Source organism: Lissotriton helveticus, chromosome 8, assembly GCF_964261635.1.
Source record: "Lissotriton helveticus chromosome 8, aLisHel1.1, whole genome shotgun sequence".
NCBI classification, from domain to species: Eukaryota; Metazoa; Chordata; class Amphibia; order Caudata; family Salamandridae; genus Lissotriton; species Lissotriton helveticus.
The window spans coordinates 363,395,633-363,422,776 of NC_136069.1; positions in this window are offsets into that span (position 1 = coordinate 363,395,633).

Here is a 27,144-nt window from a genome sequence, read left to right on the forward strand (position 1 = left end):
GTAGCTCGCAGCCCTGCCTTGCCCGTGCATACCCCGGCAAAGTCCACTACATCCACCAAAGTCCTCCAAGACGATGCGGGATCGCGAAGCGGGTACCGCGAGTTGTAGGTGTAAATGCAGGACACAGTACAGCCCGGTATGACGGTCGGTAGCACAGCTCTACACAAGAGATCCCGCCTGTTGGAAATGAAAGGAGGGTTTTACAGATGTCCGGCACTCGGGGAGGCGGGGCTAGCAGGGAGAGCGGGCCAAGTGTCTCCATTGGCCGAGTATGACGGTCGGTAGCACAGCTCTACACAAGAGATCCCCAATACCAGTTAAGAAGTGCAATTGTTGCTGCTCGGCGAACTGCACAGATTTGTTCTCCTTATGGAGTTGGTTTATATTGTAATTGTATTTATATAGCACTTACTATCCCTGCAGAGGCACTGTAGAGATTTCAGGCTTATAGAACACTACTCCTGAACACAAGGTTACTGGTTAGTCCAGAGATTATTGGGTTTAATCTTGCGCTCACAAGGTAACCATTCCATGTGCTTACTTCAGTTTCTTACATATAAATTCACTAATAAGTTCATACAAATGATGGGTGGATTGTGCTAGAAGAGATAAGGTATTCTTAGGTTGTAGGCATGCTGCTGACAGTCAACATTATGATCTATGTAATGAGGTATTCCCAATTCGTAGAAAAGTATAATATAATAGAAAATAAGGCAAACAATTATGCAACTTCTTAAAGAAGATTATGATTGAGGAGAGTAGGTCATGCAAAGGGAAATAGCTAAGGATACCATTCATCAGTAGGAGAGGAGACGGAAACATACAAAAAGTTATACATCAAGGTAATTTCTTAATGTACGATTTTAGTAACATTGTGAGAGGACTTGTGAGATTGCATGCAATATTAATTGTGTGAGATGCAAATACAAGCAACAACATTTACATTGTTTCAGCTGCTGCCAACTATGAACCTTTTACACAATCCTTCAAGTACAGGGCGGAACAAGAAGACACATAGTATGGTTTTATCACACAAACTCAGTATTAATTTATAAAAGAATGAGTGTTGGTGCTCAAAACTCTGCTCTGAAGCTATTAAAAGTTGATGTGCAGAATACTAAGGTTGCACATTCTTAATTCCACGTTATTCATTTTATTTCACTAACTGACACTCTCTGGCCCTTTACCTTACTCTTGCAGGGTTCTGCTTTCTCCTTTCCTGACAGGTTTTCCTACTTTCTCTCAGTACTTAATTTGTAAAAAAAAAGAAGTGCAGGTGCTGAAAATGATGCAAGGAGGCAACACCTCACTTCTTCCTCCGGTGAGCCCCACTTTCAACACTCTCACTGCCTCAGTCTCTATCTTCTAATCTTGATCTGTTGTCTGACCCCTAAGTCTTTGCTCTAAGAGTCTGTCCTCTCACCTCTCTAATTGTTTTCTGTCATCTTTGTCACACCTGATGTGTTACCTTATTCCCCATATTTCTGATTTGCCCTCTATTCATTCTAACCCTGACCTTTTTCCTCTTCACTTTTATCCATGTTCTGCTCTCTCTCCCCTCGATCTTGGCTCTTTACTATCAATCTTCTAGCAGTGATTAGCTGTGTCTCCGCTTTATAATTTGTCTGCTTTTTTTCCTCTGTCTTGTCCTCTACATCCTTTCATTCTACCTTCTCTCTTCTTAATGCTCTCTTCTTCACATCATGGCTGCTTTCTCTTTGTATCTGATTTGCTCTCCTTTTCTTCTACTTAGCTCCGTCTCATCTCTCTCCTTTCCTGTTGTTTCTTTCTCCTCTTTACTCCTGCTCTCTCTCTCATCTATAACTCTGCTGCTGCCTGTGACCCCTGTCGTCAGCCTGTACATGTCCCTGTTATTTTGAACTCTGTGTTTTCCTGTTGTAATTCCTAAAGAAGTGGAAGATGATGTCTTTTATTTTCTTACTTACACCGAGTGCAAAAACAAATGTACACCCCAAAGAAATTCTTTTTTTGCATATATTAATCAGTGCGGTATGACTGGGTTTATTGCGGAACAGACGGCTGCTCGAGCACAGCAGGTGATGTCACTGCTAGTGCTCCCTGTAATTAGTAGATCCAGGGATGGCGACGGCATCAGCATCTACTGCTCAGCTTGTTGTGACCCTGCCTGCTGCAGCACAGGCATTGTCCCCAGCCGTAATGCTGGCAATGCCGGAAAGTATGGCTGTGGTGTCTACTGGACTCACGCACGCTCAGCAATTACCATGCTAGGGTGCAGTGCACAGATTCTACTGGTGATGCCAGGGCGCACAAAAGTTTTGTTGGTCCGCATTGAGCACATTGAGGATAGCAGCAATGCAGGGCTGCAGGATATGCTACTCTGGCTACGCAGCAAGTGGAAAGTCCACACTTACTTTAGTTTTTTCTTCCTCAAGAGCCCTCACTCCCAAGTTCCAAATGCGCTCTCGCAGCTTCCTTGCCTCCACTCCGTTATGAGCCAGCCCCCAGCTACAATTATCCAATGGGAGGCTTAGGTTCAGGCAGTGGCAGGGTGCAACAGACTCTGGGAATACAATGCAAGCCATAGTTTGTCGATGACATCTTGGATTTGTGATCGGCGTGATGACATCATCACTAACGTGGTGATACACAATCATGCCTGCCTGGACAAGGCGTATGCTGGCCTGTCTATGAACATTTACCAGCCAGTCACCATGCAATGTATTTTATTCTTTTTATTTTGAATTTGAAAAATTAATATTGAGACCACCACCTGCAGGGTCAGAAATTGTAGCCCCGGCCCTGTGAAAGAAGTGCCGGTGCTGAGCACCTGAACGCACCTGCTCGAATTAAGCACTGCTTTCTCTTCCTCCGTCTTCCTGCTCTGTGTGTTTTTCCCTCTCATCTCGGTAAATGTGTAACGCAGAAAAATGTGTGCTGGTGGTCCTCACCGGCAACCACAGACTCAAATTAAGCGCTACACATGCATGTGTTCTCAGATGCACAAATGCTGACTCCAGCACGTGCTAGCTCGATAGCAATCAGTACAGCACAGAAGTGTCATATTTATTTTCATTTATACAGCAGTGAGTAAACCTAACTTTAAAGAACGACTATGAAAATGATAAACTGTAAATGCTACAGTTTATCTAAATCAGACGATCTGACTGCTCTGTTCCGGTGCAGACTCACTATTGCACAATGATGCAACATAAAACGTATCGTACACTCTACTTACTACTAGTATCATGGTACAGAGTTAAATTAATCCTTCACCAATGTACACTTTCAAACCCCTTCGAACAGTCGCACTGTGCTGGTGCTGCCTACAATTAGAAGCCAAGACGGCATTATTAGCCTGTATTTATCTGGTGTGTCTTTTCTTGAATCATTCTGTGGTGCAACTGCTGGGGGGCTATATTTTTAATTACCGTGAGTATCCGAGGCGACCTCTTCCTAGCAAATGTCCGGACTCAGAGTGCACATTTAAAAACAAATGCCTGCGCCGTCCCTGTAATTGAAATCATTCACATACCAATATGTAGTGCAGGCTCTGTGAACGCCCGCCGATAATTCTTACATCATCTCAGGGCCCAGGTAGTTTCTGGCAATACTGTGTGGCTCACAATAAGGTGGGTAGCTGGGCCACGGCAAGTAACAGCATCCAATTTAAATATTTTACACGCACGCAGTCACATGACATGAGGCTCTTCACCGGGGAGACTGGGACCCATGTCAATGCTTAGTAAGCAGCTCGCAGCGGTGTGTCTTTTCTTGAATTCTTCTGTGGTGCCACTGCTGGGAGCTATATTGATAATTACCGCGAGTATCCAAACACCTCTTCCTAGCAAATGGACTTGGATGTCACATTTAAAAAAATGCCTGCGCCGTCCCTGTATTTCGAATAATTCACGTTCCAATACACAGACGCAGTGCAGCCTGTGAACTCTCGCCGATTATTCTTACATCACCGCGGCAAGCAACGGCATTCAATTTAAGTAAGTATTTTACACACACGTAGTCACACGAGGCTCTTCACCGGGGAGACTGGGACCCATGTCAAAACTTTTAGTAAGCAGCGGGCAGCGCAACCAATTCTAAGCAGCGCAACCAATACTATTATGTATACTTCGTGCAGAGTGTAGACCCGGCCCTGAAAAATAAGTGCCGGTGCTTAGCACCGGAAAGCACCAAATGGATTCACACCATTATTCCATTTGGTAAAGGAAATATGCATTCAGACTAAATGTTCTTTTAGTTGCTCACTAACTGACTAGCTTTGGTCTGTTCAACAGTTGATATGGGTATGGGTATTCTTAAGCTGGAGCAGTCAGCTGCCTTAGAAACTATTGATCATCATGTGCAGCTGTGGCTTGCTTGATGCAGCAAGATGGACCACTTTCAAATAAGTCTCCAATTTCCTGGACATCTAAAGCCCCAGAAGGAGGCCATGAGTTTGCATACCTTAAATGCAGCTTTTGGCAACCTGAAAAGGGCCAGTATTGTTGCTTCTCTTATTCAATGTGAATCATAGGTTGCTGGGTGCTATCCTCCAGAGGCATTTCCTGTAGTGTCATATGTATACCAATGGTACTTTATGCTCTTTCTTATTTCAGATTCATACATAGATAACTCTAACTTCCAGAAAAAAATGTTTAATCAATTGACACCTGGATCGTAGAAAGATGTCTGAAACTTAATTCAGACCTTATGGTCTTGGCGAGCTATGTGAGATAAATGTATGGTGATGGGAGAATGCAATACTCTGCTCAGCTTGTGAGGCTCCCAAATAATCATTGGCATATCCAAGTGCATCCTGGTCTGTGTGGCACTGGAAGTTCCATTACAACCTTTCTTGCAAAGTTCGGAGTCCAGGAAGCATGAAACACTGGGGTATTGGAATGCCTCCTGTATTTCATTACCTGTACCTGGTATTACCTACTGGCAATAGTCAGTAGGTAGTTATAGATAGGACCAAGTTTTCCAATAGACAAAGCGTTTTTTGTTTTGCTAATAACTTTGCTGCCATTTGACGAATATTCTCAACATTTTCAAAACTATTGTTATAGTTACCTTGGCTGGTGTCTGGAAAGGTTCGGGTGATTTTTCATGCAGGAGCCGAGAAAAAGGGGGGTCCCAAAACACTTTTCCCCCATGCATTCTCTCAATTGTGATTTTGAATTTTTTCAATACAACTACAGGCCGAACCACTGGAGGGATTTACACCATATTTGGCGGAAAACCAGCTATTGGTCTAAAAAGAGTCCTTTTTGTAATTGTGTGTAAATCTGTTCAGTAGGTTTGGCGTTTTTAAAGACATAAAAGGTGTATATCTAGGGATGTTGGTCCTTCACATATGGGAGAAAAGCAAAGCCCTGATTGGCTGGCTGTAATCTGTAAGGAAAGTTACTGCTGCCATTTTCTTTGTCTGTTGGACCATAGAGGGACGAAAAATGAAAAATAACATAAGGGGTCAGGAGAGAAGTATCCTGACCCCAAGGAAGACATGCAGGGGACTGTGAGGGACCTATCATGGTTCAAAAATTGCCCACTTTTTTATGGGGGGGCCCAAATGTGGATCTGTAGATCCACTAAAGGCCTCAGCGTGACTCCCCAGCGTAAATCGCAAAGCATCCGTGGATCTGAAACCTAAGGTAAAAAAAACTACTCACTCACCATTGGGTTGGGTATATGTGAGGGAGTCGGCCAACCACCTCTGTGCATGACTGAAGGCTGTGGGCTCTGATGGTTGTATTACTGCACGGTAATTATAGATTACTTTACATTAAAAAAACATCGAAATTCACTGAAAAAAACAAATGTTAAAACAACGTTATAGTTAGGTCGACGTTTTACCCTCATAAAACCATTACAATTCAGCAGTTATATTTATAGTTATATTTATCTGATTAAACTATAACTCATGCTGTTAAGTAAGTTTAGGCCACAACTTATAGTTTCTTAACATTAGTATAACTGTAATTATAACTATAACTGCGGAAGTTCTATGGTTTTGTGTGGGAAAAACATCAACCTAACTATAACGGCCCTGTAATCTTTTTTTCCAGTGAATATAAATATACATAGCATATGATGCCTTGTGCTTTGGCACACCTAGGGTAGCTTGGTGGTGCTGTTCTACTGTTGTGGGCCTCCAGGCCTGACTAACCTTTGTGTTTAGTGGGCTATAACCTCAATTTTCAAATAAGGTGAAAAGATATCTGGTGAGAATGAGTATCTGCTGATAAAATCTGTTTGTATTAACTGGTTCAAAAACTTTAAAGCCAACTCAGCATTTTGCCCTTTCAGAGCCGATTAGGATGATATCTTGATTGCACTCAGTTAGCTGACCATCTGAACACTTAGTTTCTCGCTTTTCCAATTCCACTGCAATACCTACGTTTTCACTCTGGCCTTTTATTAAGTGCATTGTCCACACCAATGGTGGCTCGAAAAACAGGAATATTCAGTGGGATCCGAGGTGTATTTTATCTTCTGTACACACTCCTAATTTACAAGATCAGTGAGTGGTCTAGCTTCAATGCACCACCACATTTTTCATTCCACACCATAGGACATCACAGAACAGGCTCCCCAAATATGGGACAAGAAAAGGCAGGACATAACACACCTCCCTTTTTTACAATAAAAACAGATTACTATCTTCTCAATACCCCAGCACACACCATCATACATAATGCAACACCAACCACCTTAATAGAACCAAGTAAACACTGAGGAAAGGCACTTACAGTACCAAAAAAGAACCAAAATACAATGAAAACACGACACCCACCACCCAAAGTATTGTTTATGTGGCAGCAGCTGCATACAGCAGATCCACCAAACACATGCACATCCAATCAACCCTCTAAAGCCCTGATTTCAAGTTGCACAGTACCGTGTATGATAATGTGGGATGGGAAATTCCGAACAGTAGCGTGTAATTATCAATATAGCCCCGTGGGATGGAGTTTTACTCTGGGGGACTGATTTTTACAATTGTAACACCACACAGGAATCCCGATACCTTACACTTTTACTGAATATATTTGCAACTTGTTTTAAGCAGGTGTTAAATATATGTGTGGGCCTGTGGGTTGACTCTGAGGAGTAGGGAAGGGAAGGGGAGATTTTGTATGCTGGCCCACTACAAAACAAGCATTGGTAAAGGTATTAGGCTTCGCTCATGTGATTAATAAAAAGTTGTTTTTTGTTGTAAGTTGTAGCTTGCTGAGTAGTTGTACAATATAAGTTACAGGAAGACTGTTAAAGTGTTATGATTTGTTTATGTACAAAAAGGCAATATATTGTGCTGTTACTAGTGGTATAGTGCGGGTAAGTAATAGCAACATATTCAAAAATTAAATGAAAGAGGGAAATAATAGAATTAAGTTATGTAATAGCAATATCATGTGTTTAGAGGAGTGCTGACAACTTTTGGTCCCGGTGCCACCGCACCTGCTGCACCATTCAAAATCATGCACCTTGTGCCTGCAAGATAACTGCATTTGTGACTGCCTGTTTAGTAGTAAAAATAGCAATATTAGGTGTTTAGAGGAGTTATGACAATGTTTGGCCCCAGCGCCAGTGCACCTGCTTCACTAGTCAAATCATGACCCTATTGCCTGTAAGGTAATTGTACTTGTGACTGCTTATTTAGTAGTGAAATATTGCAATATTTGGTGTTTTGAGAGTTCTAAAAACTTTTGTCCCTGGTGCCATTGCACCTGCAGCACCATTGAAATCATGGCCCTAGTGTCTGCTAGATAACTGCACTTGGGATTGCCTGTTTAGTAGTAAAGTTTAGCAATATTCTGCATTTAGTGAGGTCCCTAGAGCTTTTGGGCTTAGTGCCACTACACCTGCTGCTCCATTCAAACCAAGCCCCTTTTAACTGCAAGGTAACGGTAATTGTGTCTGCCTGTATAGTAGTAAAATATAGCAATATTAGGTGTTTCGAGGAGGTCATGACAAATTTCGGGCTCGGTGCCACTGCATCTGCTGCACCATTCAAATCATGACCCTGTGGTCTGCAAGTAACTGCACGTGTGACTGTCTGTTTAGTAGTAAAATATAGCAATATAAGGTGTTTAGTGGGGTGCCTAGAGCTTTTGGTGCTACTGCACCTGCTGCACCATTCAAAGCATGACCCTATTGCCTGCTATATAAATGCACTTGTGACTGTCTTGTTTTGTAGTAAAAGTTAGCAATAATCTGGGTTTAGTGAGGTCCCTAGAGCTTTTGGCCCCAGTGCCGCTGCACCTGCTGCACCATTCAAATCAAGTCCCTTTTAACTGCAAGGTAACTGCAATTGTGACTGCCTGTTTAGTAGTCAAATAATCAATATTATTTGTTTAGAGGAATTCTGACAACTTTTGGGCCCAGTGCTACTGCACCAGTTGCACCATTCAAATCATGACCCTCTTGTCTGCTGTATAACTACACTTGTGGGTGACTATTTAGGAATAAAAATGGCAATATTAGGTGTTTAGTGGGGTGCTTGGAGCTTTTGGTCCCGGTGCTGCTGCACCTGCTGCACTATTGAAATCAAGACCCTAGTGCTTGCTAGATAAACGTGGCTGTTTAGTTGTAAAATATAGCAATTTTAGGTGTTTATAGGAATTCTGACAACTTTTTGGTCTGGTGCCACTGCTACTGCTGCATCACCATTCAAATAATGACTCTTTGCCTGCAAGATAAGTACACTTGTGACTGCCTGTTTAGTAGTAAAATGTGGCAATATTTGGTGTTTGGTGGAGTTATGGCAACTTTTGGGCCCGGTGCCACTGCACCTGCTGCACTATTTAAATCAAGCCCCTTTCAATTGCAAGGTAACTGCACTTATGACTGGCTGTTGAGTTGGGAAATATAGCAATATTAGGTGTTTCAATGTGTTCTGACAACTTTTGTGCATCGTGCCACTGCACCTGCTGCATCATTCAAATCATGCTCCTAGTACCTGCAAGATAAATACACTTGTGACTGCTTATTTAGTAGTTAACTATATAGTTAACTATAGCAATATTTGGTATTTTGAGGAGTTCTGAAAACTTTTGTCCCTAGTGCCATTGCACCTGCAGCACCATTGAAATCTTTGCCCTAGTGCCTGCTATATAACTGCACTTGTGACTGCCTGTTTAGTAGTAGCATAGCTCTTATATAATAACCTTATTTTTAACGTGCAATGTTTATTACAGTATTTAGAATTTGATCATAATAACCTAATAAATGAAGATGAAAACCCAATCTGATAATGTGTACAAAGTGCAAAGAAGGGTACTGGGGCATGAATAGGAAATGCCGCAAACATTTTAAGTCAAAAGACCAAGATGTCCCGAAAGGGTGGACAGTAGTCCTATTTGTATGTTAATCGTAGGAATATCATATTATCAACAGCATACCATTCAATGGAAGGGAAAGGCAAACGTACAATAAGATTTGATGAAAATTGTCTAGACCCGTCAATTAAACAGTATCGTACAAAGCACAATTGTGGATTCTAACCACTTATAAGCGTTTTTCGAGGCAAAGGGAATTTAATCAATAAAACTTATCAAACAAACATATCAAAAAACATATGAAAAAACATGTATTGGTAAAACTGTGTTGAATTTATTTGCACAATCAAATTTCAGATCATAATTCATATAAAAACATCATTTTTAAAAAAAACATTTCACAATAGACATATAAAAAATTTATGAAAAACACAATAAAAACAAGAAGAATCAAAGAGGTCGACGCGGCGTTTCGGCTTTCTTTTTAGTACACCTTCATCAGGACTGATTCTAGACAAGTAAAACATTAAGAACACAGAGTTACTAATCATTTTTTCTTTGAGACAAGTTTTACATCTTTTTAGGAACATCTCTATCTTTCCCCCCTCGTTGCACTGTTATTGACAAAGACAAATCATACTGTTCTTTTAGAGAACACATGTTAAAATGTGCATGGTATGTTCATATTCTATATTCTGCCTGATATCTTGGTGTACATTTCGACACAAAGTTTGTTTGCCTCTTCCTAGGACATAGGTCCAATGCTGTTAGCCCCACAATTAACCATACAATAATTGGTTTGTTGTTTCAGCATTCGTACCTTATTCCAGATGGAATCCAACTGGAAAATGCTGGGTGGATATAAAAGTCTTATGAACTTTTAAACAGTTTGCAGGATGCTTTTCTCAATTTTGCACTGCCTGAAGTTACTGAATGAGAGAATAAGGATTTATCAATACCATCCTTTGTTATCGTCCCAACAGCTGTCTACTTATATAGGGTGGGTGATGTTCACATAACATACCTACTGGGAGATGAGTGACTACAAGGTTTCTGTGCTGTCGTCTCTATCTGTTAGTCCAATTTTTCGTTTCTGTAATTATATTTATACAAATAAAATTTCCATTACTAACTGGATTTCCAAAAATCATCCCCATATATTTTAGGTAATATATTATGATGTACCTATTACCTCTTATTTAGGATATGGTCCTGCTTATATGTCTGCCAGGAGGAGCCACCGTTTTTATACAGGTTGTAAGGATTCTTCTCCCTATGGGGTTAGAGTTGATGCTCTTATCAGGATTATACATAATTATATCACCTGATTATCATAATTTGGTCACACGCCCATTGTTCACTCACCATGGGAGCTGTATGATCAATCGTTGCAGTCTGGAGCCTCTATCAATTAGGACAGCCTTGTGCAGAGGATCAATTATGTCATCCGGGTTGGCCTCACGGGTATGATTATTTTCTGTAAAAGTATGCCATGAAATGGTTTATCTGCTTTGTAATTTTGGATATTACCAAAATGAGTTAGATTTTATTCTCAATATTCTGTCTGTCTGTTATTATTGTGTCAGGCATGACGGACTTTACATTCTATCTCCATTCTCTGGTGTGTATTTTTTTATATATATACCTTGAACCTTGACGTATACTATTTTCATAATCGAAATTCGCCTCTGAATGCATTGCCACTTTCTATGACTCCATTTAAATATATACCACATTGATAGGACTATCTGTCATGGTATATTTAAATATAAGATTTTCCTGATAGCGGGACATATATAAACTAGCACGATTTACACGCTTATTACAATTTTGCTTACTCATATCTATCTGCTATCATGATCTTATACTGCTCTTCCGCGATTCGAGCACCATTGCCAGGAATCTTTGCTCACCTTCAATGTTAGGTACGGCCTCCCTGCTCCTATTTCCTGGCAGTCTTCCCTCGTGTTGTTCACTCAATCTCCAACGACGGAAAAAAGAATTAATCGTGTCTGTAATTCCGGGTTTATATGCGTCCCTTTTTCTAATTGGGCGCCTTTCTCCTACCGTCTGATTGGTTCAAAGTTATCCAATCCAGTTGGAGTTTCTATGGTAACCCAACGCGAATGCTCGCTTCTTCTCATTCGATCATTGCGTTTTAGGATGATTCCTCTCATTGGCTGCTATATTCAATGCGTTTCCCTGGAGATGTAAACATGTCTCGTATGCGATTTTTTGCATTGACGGAAAACTATCGCAAGTAACTACCACAATGGGTAATCCTGTTCAAGTACTTATTCTCCTTAGCTGCTACCTGGGCTATTTTACCCAAGCCATGAACCCATTTGTCGTGCTAGATTTCCTTACCGTTTTCATGCAAAACTATCGCGTCTTCATGCCTCATTTTGCACTACGATCTCACAGGCTACATGGTTTCACTTATTTCACACTACCCTAACCATTATTAATACCTATTTCAGTCTTAACTAATTGCACTATTACCTTGATTCTGAATACAGCGCTTGGCCAAGGTCTGTTGTAAGCGGGCCCGCTGTGAGTCCCCCAATCTATTACTCTGATGTATCATCATTTACTGAATAAGTTTTTCCCAATCCTCTCTTGAGTTCAAACCGCATCTGACACTGTTAAAGGTGGACATATAGAATTGTTCCCTCCGTTTCCTCTTATTATCCAAATTGCCACCTCTCTTACTGCCTGTGATTTTTTCGAGCCCACACCACTTCAGGTCCTCAATACGATGACCAGCCGTCCGCCAATGGTCGGTGAGTGGTGCTCCTGCTTTGTTAGTTCTTAATGCTGATCGATGTTCGTTCAATCGCAGCCTGATTTCCCTGGATGTCTCGCCTACATACGACTTATGACATGGACATTGGATCAAATAGATTAAGTTTTTGGTCCTACAGTTAATGAAGCTTTTGATGTTCGCTGATCTGTCGTTCACTGCAATTTTACTGCCTTTGATGATACTCGCACAATTGACACAGCCCAAACAGGGGTAAGTGCCCGTTGGTAAGGGGTTGTCATATATAGTCGGTTGGGAATTTCTGGCATTTTCTCTATATGTGTGGACAAGAGAGTTCCTGATGGTTCTGTTTCTCCTGTATGAGAAGATAGGCTTGGGGATTGGAATATGTGTTTTGTCTACCACCAAGTGCCAATTCCTGTTTATGATGTTCTTGACTTTATGGCTTACTTGTGAAAAATTAGTGACAAACATAATCGGTTGTTGACTTTTCTGGGTATCATCTTTTGTCAAAAACAAGTTTTCCCTATTAAAATATTTAGCCCGTTTATAGGCGTGCCTAATCATCCTTCTCGGGTAGCCTCTTTCTGAGAATTTAGTTTTTAGAGTTGCTGCATGTGTTTCAAAATCCTGCATGGAGGTACAATTTCTTTTAAGTCGCAGAAATTGTCCGAAAGGGATATTATTCTTCTGCGAAGATGGGTGGTTGCTGTCAAAATGCAGCATGCTGTTCCTATCAGTGGGCTTTGTGTATAATTCAACAGTAAGATACCCATCTGTCTGCTTGATAATAATGTCAAGGAATTCCACGTGTTGTTTGCTGATATGCGATGTAAATCTAAGGTTGTCATCGCCCAAATTGAGCCAGAGTAATAAATCTTTCAGAGAGTCAATCTCTCCTGTCCATATAAAAAATATATCGTCTATATATCGACCCCATTCAGAGATATTTTCATAGAATGGGGCAGATGGATTGTAGATGTGTTTGTCTTCAAATTTCGAGACATATAGACAAGCCAGGCTAGGAGCACAGGTAGCCCCCATGCTGGTCCCCTTGACCTGTCTAAAAAAATCATCATTGAACAGAAAAATGTTGTTTTTAAGGATCAATGTAATACAATCTATAATGAAAGTTTGATGGTCTGTACACACCAGAGAATGGAGATAGAATGTAAAGTCCGTCATGCCTGACACAATATTAACAGACAGACAGAATATTGAGAATAAAATCTAACTCATTTTGGTAATATCCAAAATTGCAAAGCAGATAAACCATTTCATGACATACTTTTACAGAAAATAATCATACCCGTGAGGCCAACCCGGATGACATAATTGATCCTCTGCACAAGTCCTAATTGATAGAGGCTCCAGACTGCAACGATTGATCATACAGCTCCCATGGTGAGTGAACAATGGGCGTGTGACCAAATTATGATAATCAGGTGATATAATTATGTATAATCCTGATAAGAGCATCAACTCTAACCCCATAGGGAGAAGAATCCTTACAACCTGTATAAAAACGGTGGCTCCTCCTGGCAGACATATAAGCAGGACCATATCCTAAATAAGAGGTAATAGGTACATCATAATATATTACCTAAAATATATGGGGATGATTTTTGGAAATCCAGTTAGTAATGGAAATTTTATTTGTATAAATATAATTACAGAAACGAAAAATTGGACTAACAGATAGAGACGACAGAACAGAAACCTTGTAGTCACTCATCTCCCAGTAGGTATGTTATGTGAACATCACCCACCCTATATAAGTAGACAGCTGTTGGGACGATAACAAAGGATGGTATTGATAAATCCTTATTCTCTCATTCAGTAACTTCAGGCAGTGCAAAATTGAGAAAAGCATCCTGCAAACTGTTTAAAAGTTCATAAGACTTTTATATCCACCCAGCATTTTCCAGTTGGATTCCATCTGGAATAAGGTACGAATGCTGAAACAACAAACCAATTTTTGTATGGTTAATTGTGGGGCTAACAGCATTGGACCTATGTCCTAGGAAGAGGCAAACAAACTTTGTGTCGAAATGTACACCAAGATATCAGGCAGAATATAGAATATGAACATACCATGCACATTTTAACATGTGTTCTCTAAAAGAACAGTATGATTTGTCTTTGTCAATAACAGTGCAACGAGGGGGGAAAGATAGAGATGTTCCTAAAAAGATGTAAAACTTGTCTCAAAGAAAAAATGGTTAGTAACTCTGTGTTCTTAATGTTTTACTTGTCTAGAATCAGTCCTGATGAAGGTGTACTAAAAAGAAAGCCGAAACGCCGCGTCGACCTCTTTGATTCTTCTTGTTTTTATTGTGTTTTTCATAAAATTTTTATGTCTATTGTGAAATGTTTTTTTTTTAAATTATGTTTTTATATGAATTATGATCTGAAATTTGATTGTGCAAATAAATTCAACACAGTTTTACCAATACATGTTTTTTCATATGTTTTTTGATATGTTTGTTTGATAAGTTTTATTGATTAAATTCCCTTTGCCTCGAAAAACGCTTATAAGTGGTTAGAATCCACAATTGTGCTTTGTACGATACTGTTTAATTGACGGGTCTAGACAATTTTCATCAAATCTTATTGTACGTTTGCCTTTCCCTTCCATTGAATGGTATGCTGTTGATAATATGATATCCCTACGATTAACATACAAATAGGACTACTGTCCACCCTTTCGGGACATCTTGGTCTTTTGACTTCTGTCTTCCCCCCAGTCCCGTATAACTCTGTGAGGGGTCCTCCTTTTTTACTGCAAACATTTTAAGGCCATAACATCAACTTTACACAACTAAGTAATAAAAAGCAAGCATGCCAGTGTGAAGTACGGGACCCAGCGCAACGCACGTTCCTATTAAGGTCATCATGGTCTCGGACTGTTCATCGTGACAGCCGTGAATCCAAAACTCGCCCAGGCTCGTCTATTAACGACCCTAAGAGCCAACCTAAGGCCAACACGCCCTGGGACGAGGTCCCCGCAGTTTGACTTCTGCTGTCCCACCCCACAAGCCATAGAATATCCGATTCAGGTGCTCGACTCTGCAGTCTATACCTCTGTTTCAGATGCCGGTTGAAGCTCCCTCGCTCACCGGGCTCGGCTTTTAACTAACTCAGGCAATAGTATATACATTAGTCCTGAAGATGATCCCAGTTAACATTAGGAGCTAGGGATCGAAACGTCACGTCGACTGTTGTAACAGAACTGCATGTTCATAAACGTATATTTAAATGCAGTAACTGTTTGTGCGTGCTTACGCAAGATTGCATTGTACTGTAAGCCGCCACTTGCTCCAACTCTTTTGCCTGTCTAAATTTCCTTTACTCTTATCATTTCTTCTTCCTGACTCGGTACAGGCTTGTGCCCAGTATTGTTGATACATGTTGTGTCTGACTTATTTGCCTATTTTCTAAAATTTTCAAATAAATCCTTGTCCGGCTGGACATTGGAAACTAAGCCATAGTTCTTATTTAAGTCTATGTTTGCTATCTTTTTGAAGTATTTGTTAAGCTCAGGACCTATGTTCTAGATAAAAAGCATACTGTTAGAAGCTGTCTGCCTTGTCCATATGAAGGGATCTTATATTGGCAGTAAATTAGGCTTAAACAGTGTGAACAGCTTTAGAAGAAAATGCGTGCATCCAGGTAAAATTAACACAAAAAAAAGTTCCACACAAAAAAGCGAATGAACACAGTAAAATCGAGAATGGGAACTGGTAAGAGCCCCCCTTTAAGATATATTAAATAGAAGAGATTTCAGAAGCACCGCGCAAGCGATGTGCAGGTGAAACCTAAAAAGCACAGGTAATAAGGCTTGGCGACTACTACAGCCAAGCTTCATACAAATTTCCGGCTGGGAAAATTGGGTATGGTTCTCCCATACCCAGTAAAACCGGGAGTGAAAAAACAGACCCAATAGGAATAAAGAGGAGCGGAATTCCATGAGGAAATTCTGATCCCTCTGGAAGACGATTTAAGGCATGGGCAAAGTGGGCCCTGGCCCAGCGCCCTAGCTTTTCAGGGTGCCCCTGACAGAGCCAGCTTTGTTCTGCAGAATCTTGCCCTGATGGCCTTAAATAATTCTTAAACAAATTGTTTTAATTACCCTTTTCCTTTAATTTCTTTTTAATGTGGTTTATGTGTGAGAGTCTGCTACAGGCAATTTGCAGACAAATATTCTGTTTATGTTTCATATAACATCCATTAAAAAGTTTCTTTTAGATCAGAATAGGACCTTACAGATATTATTTGCAGTGATATTAGTGAGCTGCTGCTGCTGTTACAACATTGAAACACACACCACTGTCCTTGAATAATAGATGTAAAAACAATGAGGTAGCCAAAGAGGGCATGAAAGAGCTGAAATTGGATCATAAATTCAAAGGTGTTCGGAACAGGGGACCCCAAAATACATTTGGCCAGGGGCCCCCGAAATACTTAAGATGTCCCTGATCCGTCTGACATGTAACCAGCCCGTAATTGGGGCATTTCACGCAATTCAAGTGCAGTACACTATAGCACTCGGTGGGAATCCACGCCACCATATAACACTGAGCGCTGGGACTTGCATGAAACATAATGCAAGCCTTGCAAGGGGCCGACACGTGGCTTAAGCTCCTTAAAGCGTCTGCTTCAGCTGTGCCAGAAAATCAATGGGCATTCACAAAGCAGAGGAGTCCAGGCTCATGAACAGAGAGAGCATCATAAGAAAGTACCTGAGGCCTGACCTTTTAACGTCAATGGAGGCGATAAGTGGTTAAATAAGTGATGAAGGAGGCAATTACTTTGATGTTAGGGACAATTCAACCGGTTTATCATTTTCATACGAGTACACGGAGCATTCTAAGATGTTTGTGTGGAAAGGTGGGGGTGAAGTCAACAGCTGATGTACAGCTTTCCTATAAAATTACAATGTACTGCCCATTCTTCGGAAATGGGCATTCAAGGTTTAGAATAAAGCTGGTGAATGTTAACTTGAAGCTTGTTATGCATATGCACAGGCATATTTGCATGTACACGCTCCAATATGAATGCTATGGTTTCCCCAATGAAGAATGTTAGCTAACTGTCCATAACAGAAACGGAAAAAGGTTCAATCAATGCAATTCAGGCCATTTTATGTTTGTTTCGTAATATTTATGTAAAAACCCAAACACACTGATAAACATTACCGAAACTATTAATAATGTGCTTGATTTAGACATTAAATTTAGAGTCATGACTAACTAGTAGATTAAATCAATTATGTGTATTTCAACAGGTTCCCTACATGCCAAATTATGAATCATACCTTATCAGACTAATCAGAGTAATATATGTGTTTGGATGCCTTTGCTGACCATGTTAAGTTATGTTGTGGTGTGTATATCATGCTTTGCTGTGCTTTTTGTGTTGTTATGGTATAAGGCATTTTATTGTGCTCTCAGTTGACACAAATTACCTTCTGAAGAAAACGACTACTCTAATAACAGAGCAAAGCTCAAATATCCTAAGCTTCAAAGACTCATGTCTGTAAAAGATGTTTAATGAATTGTACTCGAGTGTAATATACTGGTTAACAGGCATCGTATTCTAGATTACTTGCGCTTGTCCTGAAAAATCTCTGCTGCCCAGGCTCCTCTGCAGTGAAGGTGATATGAATTGATACATAGGGCGGCATGGCTTGAATCGTGTATAGAGGAAAGGCGGGGTAAGGCCATTTACCAGTGTCCAAATCCATACAGAGGGCCTTAAAAAAGACTTATTGATGGACAGTAAGCCATTTTAGAAAGGCCTGTGCAGCCTCTTAAAATATCACCCATGTCTGACCGCAGTATGTTCCAGAAGACCAAGATGCAGTACTATGTAAGCAGCAAGGTCCTGAAGGTGGTAGCAGCTGCTGTAACAGGTATACACTGCTTGCTTAGTCCATTCGAGAAATAACTACAACCAACACTATGAAACTTACTCATTAAGGTCATTAATGAATCATAAAACGAGTTTGTTTTTTGATGTAGTGCTGCAGACTTTCCTATCCATAACCGCTGTAAAAAAAAAGGTGTTACTATTATCCATGCTAATAGATCATGTTTTACAGACTTTAGAAAACGGAAGTTTAATAAATTGCTGAAGTGAGTGAGAACCCACTTCAAATAATAATCCCAAATCTTGTCAGGGTGAACCACAAAAAAGTCACTAAAGAAACCTGGGCTTAACCCTGTGGTAGCTTGTCAGGCTTAACTTAGAGGCAAAGTGTAAATTATTTATGCAGTCCTCAAACAGTAATAACATGAAAAACAACACATAAAAATGCCAAATCAATTTAGAAAGATAAAGTAAATTTTAATAAATAAAATGACATCAAAACAACAAAAATCCAATCAGTAGAGCCAGAGTGATGAATTTATATTTGATTTGAAGTAAAAATGTGCACCAAAAGGCGTAAATCGCCAACTGTGGGTATTTAGTCATGCCAGATTGGGGCAAAGTGACACTTTCAGGCTGACTGCAATGGAGTTTGGGTCAGATACAGGACCAGGTTTGTCCCATTGGAAGTTTTATCTTCCGACTTTGATATGAGGATGGTGTGGCACAGCTTTGAGCTTTGCTTTACTCTGCATTGGATCCATTGAGGCTTTTAGTTGGGATCTACAGGGCTCTGCGTCCCTTGGCATTGGATGTGGTGAAGCTTCAGATAGGAACAGCACATCTCTGCATTGCTCTGTGTCGTATCCGGTGAAACCTTTAGTTAGTCAGGGAGTAGTGCACTCTCACTCAAGCCAATGGTCTAGAACCTTGAGGGTAGCACTCGGGGCAGGGTTCACTCCCACAGAGGCCAGCAGTGTGGACCAGGTTAGTTCCAGTTGGGACTGGTCAGCTATGAAGCACAGAAGCCTCTGGAACTTGTTGTATCCCTGTAGTTCACACAGGAGGTCAGCTTGGAGTAACTTCTGGAGTCCTGGGTTCAATGTAAGCAAGTACAGTCTTCCTCCAGGCTTCAGACAGAAGTGAAGTCCTTCTTCTGAGTCTTCACAGGTCCAGGAGTGTTCTGATTTGGGGTTCTAAGATGCTATTATTACTCCCAGTGCCAACCTGTGGGTGGGATACACTACTTTGTCTAACTCTAAATCAATTCTGTTCAGTTCTAATCTTTCCCCTTGGTTGACTAGTGAAACGAAGGATAGACAGGCCCATGTGTGAGCTGCATCTGCCAGTGACAGAATAGACTTCTTCTGAAGTCATGAAGGGCTAGGGATTAGTCCTCAGGCTACCCTTTTTAGTGCAATCAGGGCAGGTGCACAGCTCATCCCTAACCGTCCTGTCAAGAAGACCCTCACCTCTACAAACCCATGCCCAGCCAGATGACCCTGGACACTAGCAAACAGCACATTTGGCTCATGCAGGAAAATGCCACTTTCTAAAAGTAAACAGAAAGTGGTGGATGATATGCCTCAGTTAATCTCAGCCACTGGTAATGATTTCAAAGGGACACATCTCAGCCCATTATTCTTTTGCACACAATGCCACCTCCGTTTGACCCAGCCCTATGCAAACCAGTTATGACCCTCCTAAGACAAGGATCATCTCAGCTGGCTCCGCCATTCACCTGGAACCAACTCTTCCCCAACCGCTACACTTGTCAACCCCTGTGTCTACCCACCAGAGGGTGCTGGTGTCCACTTGGGATCCCCCCTCATGTGAGCCTCTTGAACACATGCATATTGGGGACCCCTATCTGCAGGCTTTCCTGTACAGATCCAAGGTTTCCTAAAAGTTGGGGGGGTGATAATCCTTACCCTGGGAACTTGATTGCGCCGTTTAGAGAACTCCCTCTGTTTACCCTTGTTCCCCCACTCTTTTGTTGGGAACCCTGCCCATCTTTGGTGGAGTCTCCTGGTGCTTATCTAGCAGTCCACCTCCCGAGCAAGCTACCTAATAAAGGCCATACAAGTGCTCCCATGCAATCAAATTATACAACCCCTGATAGTCTGTGACATGGCTGCTCCTCACCCAGCCATCCAGTGCTTTGCATAAATGATCAACACACTCAAGCCAAGTTTGGGAATCAGATTTCTTTAAAGACCTAAACTTGTTCTTGCACTGCTCTGGGGTGAGACCATACCTAGTGATCAGGGAATCCTTCATGACAGTGTAGGTGAGACTCGGTGCAGGCCCTAGGGCTGACAAAGTGTCCCTCAGCTCTAACTGAAAGTGCTTCCTCAGCCCCAACTGAAAGTGCTTGCTCAGCCCCAGCCCCCAGTGTATGTCAGGGGCCTAGCTCATGTGGAGAGATGATGCATACCCCAAAAACAACTATATATGTCATCCTCTCTTTTGTAATTTTGTACTAGATCTTTGGGAATTTACACCCTCCCCACAGATTGCACTGGACATATGCTGCCACCATTTGTGCTGGACTCTGCCTGCTTGGCCTTGATGTCCAGCTCCTACATACTCTACTCATGAGATAAAAGCAATTTCCTCTCCCCCAGAGCAAGGGTTTTCTCATTCTATTGTTGTCTTTGCTCCATTCCCAACTTTTCCACTTTGAGCTTCTCAAGTTCCCGCACATGCTCTCTGGCCTGTCACTTGTACAACAGCTGCTCTTTGGACATACTCCTGGATGACACACTGCTGCCACCTCAGGAGGATACTTCCCCCACGGGCTGATCCTGAGCTCCAAATTTCCCTTGCTGGCTCTGTACCTCCAGATTCACATCCTCATTCTCAGCCTCCCCAGCTTCTTTTACTGCTGAAAAGTCCTTCAGCGCCTCCTGTAGCTCCTCTTTCATAAATGAACTTTTCACAGAGCAATTAAGATCCTTGCAGATCTCTGTCAGTTGAGGCACCGAGTAGGATTTCAATCTTCCAATCTCAAACACAACCTCTGCAAGTTCAACTGCTGGCTTACCAAGCTGAGACATGATTTATAGATAACTTCAAAGGTTGTCAAAAACAGGAAAAATCAAAAAGCACTAAGTGGTTGAGTAATGGCCTGCACTATGTAGTAGTGTACACCAATCACTGGGTGTCAAGTACAAACACAAGTCCAATCCTCACCGCTGACCACCAATGTTAGAAATGGGGGTCATTAGTTGGCCATGGTATGCACCTTGTCCTAGTAGGGACCCTTCCTTCTAGTCAGGATAAGGGAGTTACACACCCAAGATAACCCGTGTGCACCCCTTTGGAGGCTTGGCATGAGCCGTCAGACCGAGTTGAGAAGTAATGTGTACAGTATTTGTACATAAGACACACAGTAACACAGTGAAAACACTACAAATGGACACCACACCAGTTTAGAAAATAACCAATCTTTATCTAAACCAAACAAGACTAAAATGACAAAAATCCAACATACATAACTCAAAGTATCACTTTTCAATGCTTTAAGCAATTCTGTCCAGATAACTGAATGCATGCGGTGATTTTAGCACAAAGTACCTTTGGTGCGTCAAAATCCAAGACGATAAACAGCCGCAAAGGAGGAAAATGTCAGAAAACAGAGCGATGCATCGGTTCTCGAGTCCTCGGGGAATGGATGCGTCAGTTCTGCTGCACAAAGGAGATGTGTTGCATCGATTTACAGAGACAACTCCTTTCGGCAGGGCTATGCATTGGAAAACTTGGAACTCTGGGGTGATACGTGAGAAAATTCAGGCGCTGCGGGTCGATTTGGCGGCAAAACAGGCGCTGTGTTGATTTCCACTCCTGCAGACAGGTGATGAGTCAATTCCTTCAGCCGTACAACAGGGCATGCGTCGAAGTTGGAGCCGGCGTCTCGGACATTGGAGACTCGGTGCTCTGGACATGGGCTGCTGCAAACAGACACTGCGTCGATTCTTCAGTTGCACCGCGGCGATGCGCAGCAGAACCACCTCCAAGGACCGAGAACTGGAATTTGGATTTGCACCACTTGGCAGGACAGAACTCCCAGAAGTGGAGTTCAGAGATGCTGCAGATGAAGTCTTTGATGGCCCAGAGACTTCCAACAGGTGGCAAGCACACACAAGCCCTGGTAGAACCTTGGAAAAGCAGGATACAAGAAAGCAAAGTCCAGTTCTTTCACTGAACACAGACAGATGCAGCAACTGCAGGCCAACCCAGAAAAGCAACACACAGCAAAGTGGCAATACTCCTCCTGACAGCTCTTCAGCTCTTCTTCTCGACAGAGTCCTCAGTCCATAAGTGTTCTAAAAGTCTGGGGTTACAGGTCTAATACTGATACCCCTTTTTGCCTTTGAAGCAGGCATACTTCAAAGAATAGTCTTTGTAGTGCACAGTTCCTTCCTTGCCCTGCCCTAGCTCCAGCCACACTACAGGGTGTTGGAGACAGCATTGTGAGAAGCCAGGCACAGCCCTAATCAAGTGTCAGTTACAACTCCTCCCACCACTCAAGCTCAGGAAGGCCTATCAGCCTGGTGATGGACTATCAGGATATGCATGGCACACCTCAGCTTCCTCTGCGTAACTGTCTAGAATGAGTGCACAAACAAACCATCTGTCAGTCTAAACCAGACATTAATTTCACAGGCAGGCCGAGGCACAGGATGGTAACGCAAGAAAAGGCCCACTTTCTAAAAGTAGGATTTTCAAACACACAACTTAAAAACCACCTTTGATAAAATATATATTTTTAATTCTGAGCTCAGGGAGCGCAAACTCCAAACCTCAATCTCTTCTCAATTGAAAGTTACACCTGTAAGATCTTACAAGGCAGCTCCAATGATAACCTGTGGGAGAGATAGGCCTTGCAATAGTGAATATGACATTGGCAGTATTTCACAATCAGGACATGTAAAACACACCAGTACATGTCCTACCTTTCACATACACTGCACCAGGGCTGGACTGGCCATAGCGGGCACCGGGCAATCCCCCGGTGCGCTGCCCGGGTGGGGGCTGGTTTTGGGCCCCTGGGGGTCGTTTTTGTTACAGGGCCATTTTTGCAAAATCGGCCGAAAACCGGCCCCAGCAAAGAACTCGGCAGCACCTCCAACCCCCCCCACCGAGCACTTTGCCAGGGCCGGTTGTGGTTCCCAGTCCGGCCCTGCACTGCACCCTGACCATGGGGCTACATTGGGCCTACCTTAGGGGCGCCTTACACGTAATAAAAGGGAAGGTTAGGGTCGGGCAAGTGGGTGCACTTGCCTGGTCGATATGGCAGTTTAAAACTGCACTCAGAGACACTGCAATGGCAGATCAGAGACAACTACTCATATGGGACACAACCAGTGCTGTAGGCCCACTAGTAGCGTTTGATTTACAGGTCCTGGGCACACACAGTGCACTTTACTAGGGCCTTACCAATAAATCAAATATGATAATCATGGATACCCAATGTTAATCTCCATTTACACTGGGAGCACTGGCACTTTAGCACTGATTAGCGATGGTAAACTGGCCAGAGTACATAACCCAGCAAAAGCAAAGTCCAGCACACAGTCAAAAATACAGGAGGTAGAGGCAAAAAGACAGGGGAAACCACACCAAGGATGCCAGGTCTAACAGCACCTATAGTGACTCATGAAACATCAGATCGAAGTAGCCATGCGAATATGCATCCCACCTGTTCCCCCTCACTATGCTGCAGTGCAACATAATTCTGTATTCCTCCTGCCCTCACCAATTCAACAGTGCACTGTGCTCCCACCGAAGAGCGGGTAAGGCACATCCACCTCCCTGCTCCATGCCCTACAGTACCTCCTCCATTTAATTATGATGCTCCAGCGCAGTAATCTAAGCCCGCAGCATGAGCTTTACACCATTGGAGGTCCTAATGCACAACCCTCATATTACAGATTTGAATGCATCCCACTCCACCCCCCTCTCTGTCACTGTCCCCTCATTCAATGTGAAATATTGATCAATGTGTACCCCAACATCTTCCCTGAACAGGAGCACACAAGTGTTGAGATGCCACGTAGGAATGATAGCCAAGCTCCTGCCCCACCCTACTACCACCATAAGGAGACAGTGATCCAACAAAGTCCTGCCCAAATATTCAGCGTCTTGATCGCAACCCACCATTGCTGAATTGCCCAGGAACAGGTCTGTGCATGTGTGCATCTGATGGGTAGTCGAGTAGTAACCATATCCCTGACTATTTGGGTAGAGCATCCTCCCCATATCGCGGAGTTGCTGATCCATGTGTGAAAAAGACACAAGGCCGTTTAAGCTACCTTTGCCAGTCAGGTGTGGGGTCGGACTATCCAGGTAGGGGTCCACCACACAATTAAAATCACTCCCCCCCCCCAGAAACATGGGGCCATCACATCCCTCACAAAGGCAGGGGAACAAGTTTTTAGGAACCACTGGAGATTACTGTCGGGAGTGTATACATCTGTCAACGTCAGGGGTCCCCTGTCCAGCTCCACCTCAACCACCACAAATCCCCCCCCTATTGAAGACAGTATGGCATATCACCGGAGGTACTGAGGGCGCAATCCACACCAAAACTCCCCAGGTGTAATCCGAGTAAGTCGTGCCCACTACCTGCCCCGCAACATCCTAGTAAATGAGGCAGTCATATGCATCTCCTGTAGGTAAGCTAATTATAGCCCCCACCACCACAAATATGAGCAGATCTTGTTGCTCTTCATGGGTGGGGCCAGGCCCTGCTCATTCCAGGACATGAATGTCCAAATATATGATGCCATTATGTGTGTAGTCTCAAAACCCAACCTGCAGGCGTCCAAACATGAGTATGAAAGCCAGTAGGGCATGATTGTTGTACCTCGCTGGGCTGCTCACTATTAGGGGGCAACCATGAACCCTTCCCAGTCAACATGAATAACTGAGTAACATCAAAATCCGCCCCTGAGGCCAGCTCAAAACAGTGAGCCAGCCAAAACACCCCATTCACCTGAGGGGTGACTGATAAATTCGTCTTGGTCACATGGGGCTGACCCAACATTACCAGCCTGTAGGTGTACTGTGTCCCCCAGTTCCTTGCAGTGTACAATGTACCCCGTTTGTCTCGTCCATCTATGAGCCTGAGATCATACTCATCACTCTACCCCTGCCACCCTCCCATCCAAAACCAGGCCCCTTGGACCCCCAACAATCCAACAATATCATATAGTACAGATATATGATTTGGTATTTGTGGTAATGTCCAGCCCCATCTCCAGCTCCAGCTCAACCTCGTCCACTTGCTCATCAAGAGAGTGCCATGGGGAGGCCCAGGAGATGGGAGCAAAGACACCTCTGTCTGAGCATGTTGGTCAAGCTCCGCCACTACCAGAGCACACTTCTTTGCTGCCTGCGATGGTCTACCCCTCATGGCACTATGGGACCGACGCTGTGCTTTCTACTGTTCCCATCTGTCTCTGGACCCGCGCGGGCCAGCTATTGTGATCCCCTTCTTAGTCTCTAGCCAGTCACACACCTCCATCAGAGACTGAAAACAGTCTTTCCAGAGTCTAACACCCACAGTTTATCCAGAAACATAAGGAAATACTTTATGTCCTGTTGCTGAAGCTGTCATAAATTTCCAAGAAAGACTGGCACCTCTGGACCTCCTTTATATAATCTGTGGATATATGCACAATCCTGTTGTTCACCGAATACAGACCCAGACTCCGGGAGACCTGCAAGATGTGATCTCTGTCACGGTAGTTGAACAAGTGTGCCACCACTGGTCCACGTGCTCTCTACTACCTGCCTGGAGCCCTTTGGATGCACCATAGCCACCACAGAGTCAATAGTGGGGATAAGCAGCCACAACTAAGACCCAAGGAGACTAGAAGGAGAAAAGGGGGAAGGAGGGTTCCCTGTGGTTGGATGAGGTCACACTCTCCTCCTTTAGGGGGCCTGTGCTGCTCCCCCCCACACACAGTCCTCCGATGTCTGCAGGCTTCCGATGACTGAGCAGCCACCACAGGCTATGCCCACTACAGTGAGAGCCCAGGTGTTGCTGCTGGTGGGGCAGGTAGGGGAAAAGAAAAGAGAGAGGAATGGCACAGCAAGAGCGACTAGCTTGCACTCCTCAGCCCCTGTCTTGGGGACTCCAACTAGGCCTTGCTGTCTATCTGTGCCTTCTGAGGGGGCAGCTAGACGACATCACACTGCTTGCTGCACTTGCAGGTGGCACCTCTGCAATCGGCTGCCTGACGAGTGATACACTGGTCCCCGGTTGGGGCTCAAACGGATCACCGCATCAGTACGGTCCTCCGATGCTGCCCATGCCACAAGCCACACCGGGCGCTGATCCAACCCTCTACGGCCGATTAGCGCGGAAGCCAGCCGCTCCCGATACTGCCCGTCCAGGGCACCAGCTCCTAGCGAGATGCTTCCCATCCTTCAGTCCTGGGTCATGCCCCTCGGCTCCTCCACACCACTCCATAATCCACACATGGGGTCCCACACTGCTCCATGGTGCCAAGTCCGGGCCTCAGCAGCAATCTCAGCTCAGGCTGGGCCGCCCTACAATGACCTAACTAGGATGAACCAGTCCTGGGTAGAGGATAGAGGAGCTGGATGGAGACCTAGAGAGAACAGTATTGCAAGAGACATGAAGTAGAGGGAGAGGGAGTAGAAATAGAGATGTAGAACAATATGTGACCTAGGGAGGGAAGTGAAGTAAATCGAGAAAGGTGAGGCAGCCAGAAAGAAAGATGAAGAGAAGCTGAAAAAGGAGTGCAGTAGAGGGAGATAGAGATGGGGAGAAAAAAAATGTAGAGAGAGTCGGAGGAGTACAGTACTCTTAGTGGTGAGGTGGAGAGAGAGGTAATGTAGAAAAAGAGGTGAATCAGAGAGAGGAAAATACAAGCGAGAGGTAGAGGTGGACAGAGAGGCTTAAGGTAAAAAAAAGAGATGCAAGATAAAAATGAGAAGAGATGTCCAAAAAAATTTTAGATAAAAAGAGTAGCAGAGAAGAAACAAGCATTTGCAATGCAATAGGTCTCGCATTAGGAAAGTTTGAGCTATTGGTATTGTAAATGACCATTTTTTTATTTACGTGTTGGTTTTGAAAATAGCTAAATTAATAGCTTTGTCATTTACAATGCCAATAGTTTTAACTTTCGCAAATGAGACACCTATAGCATTTGTAACGCAATATGTGTTGTATTTACAGGACTTAGATGTATTGATATTACAAATAACAATGGC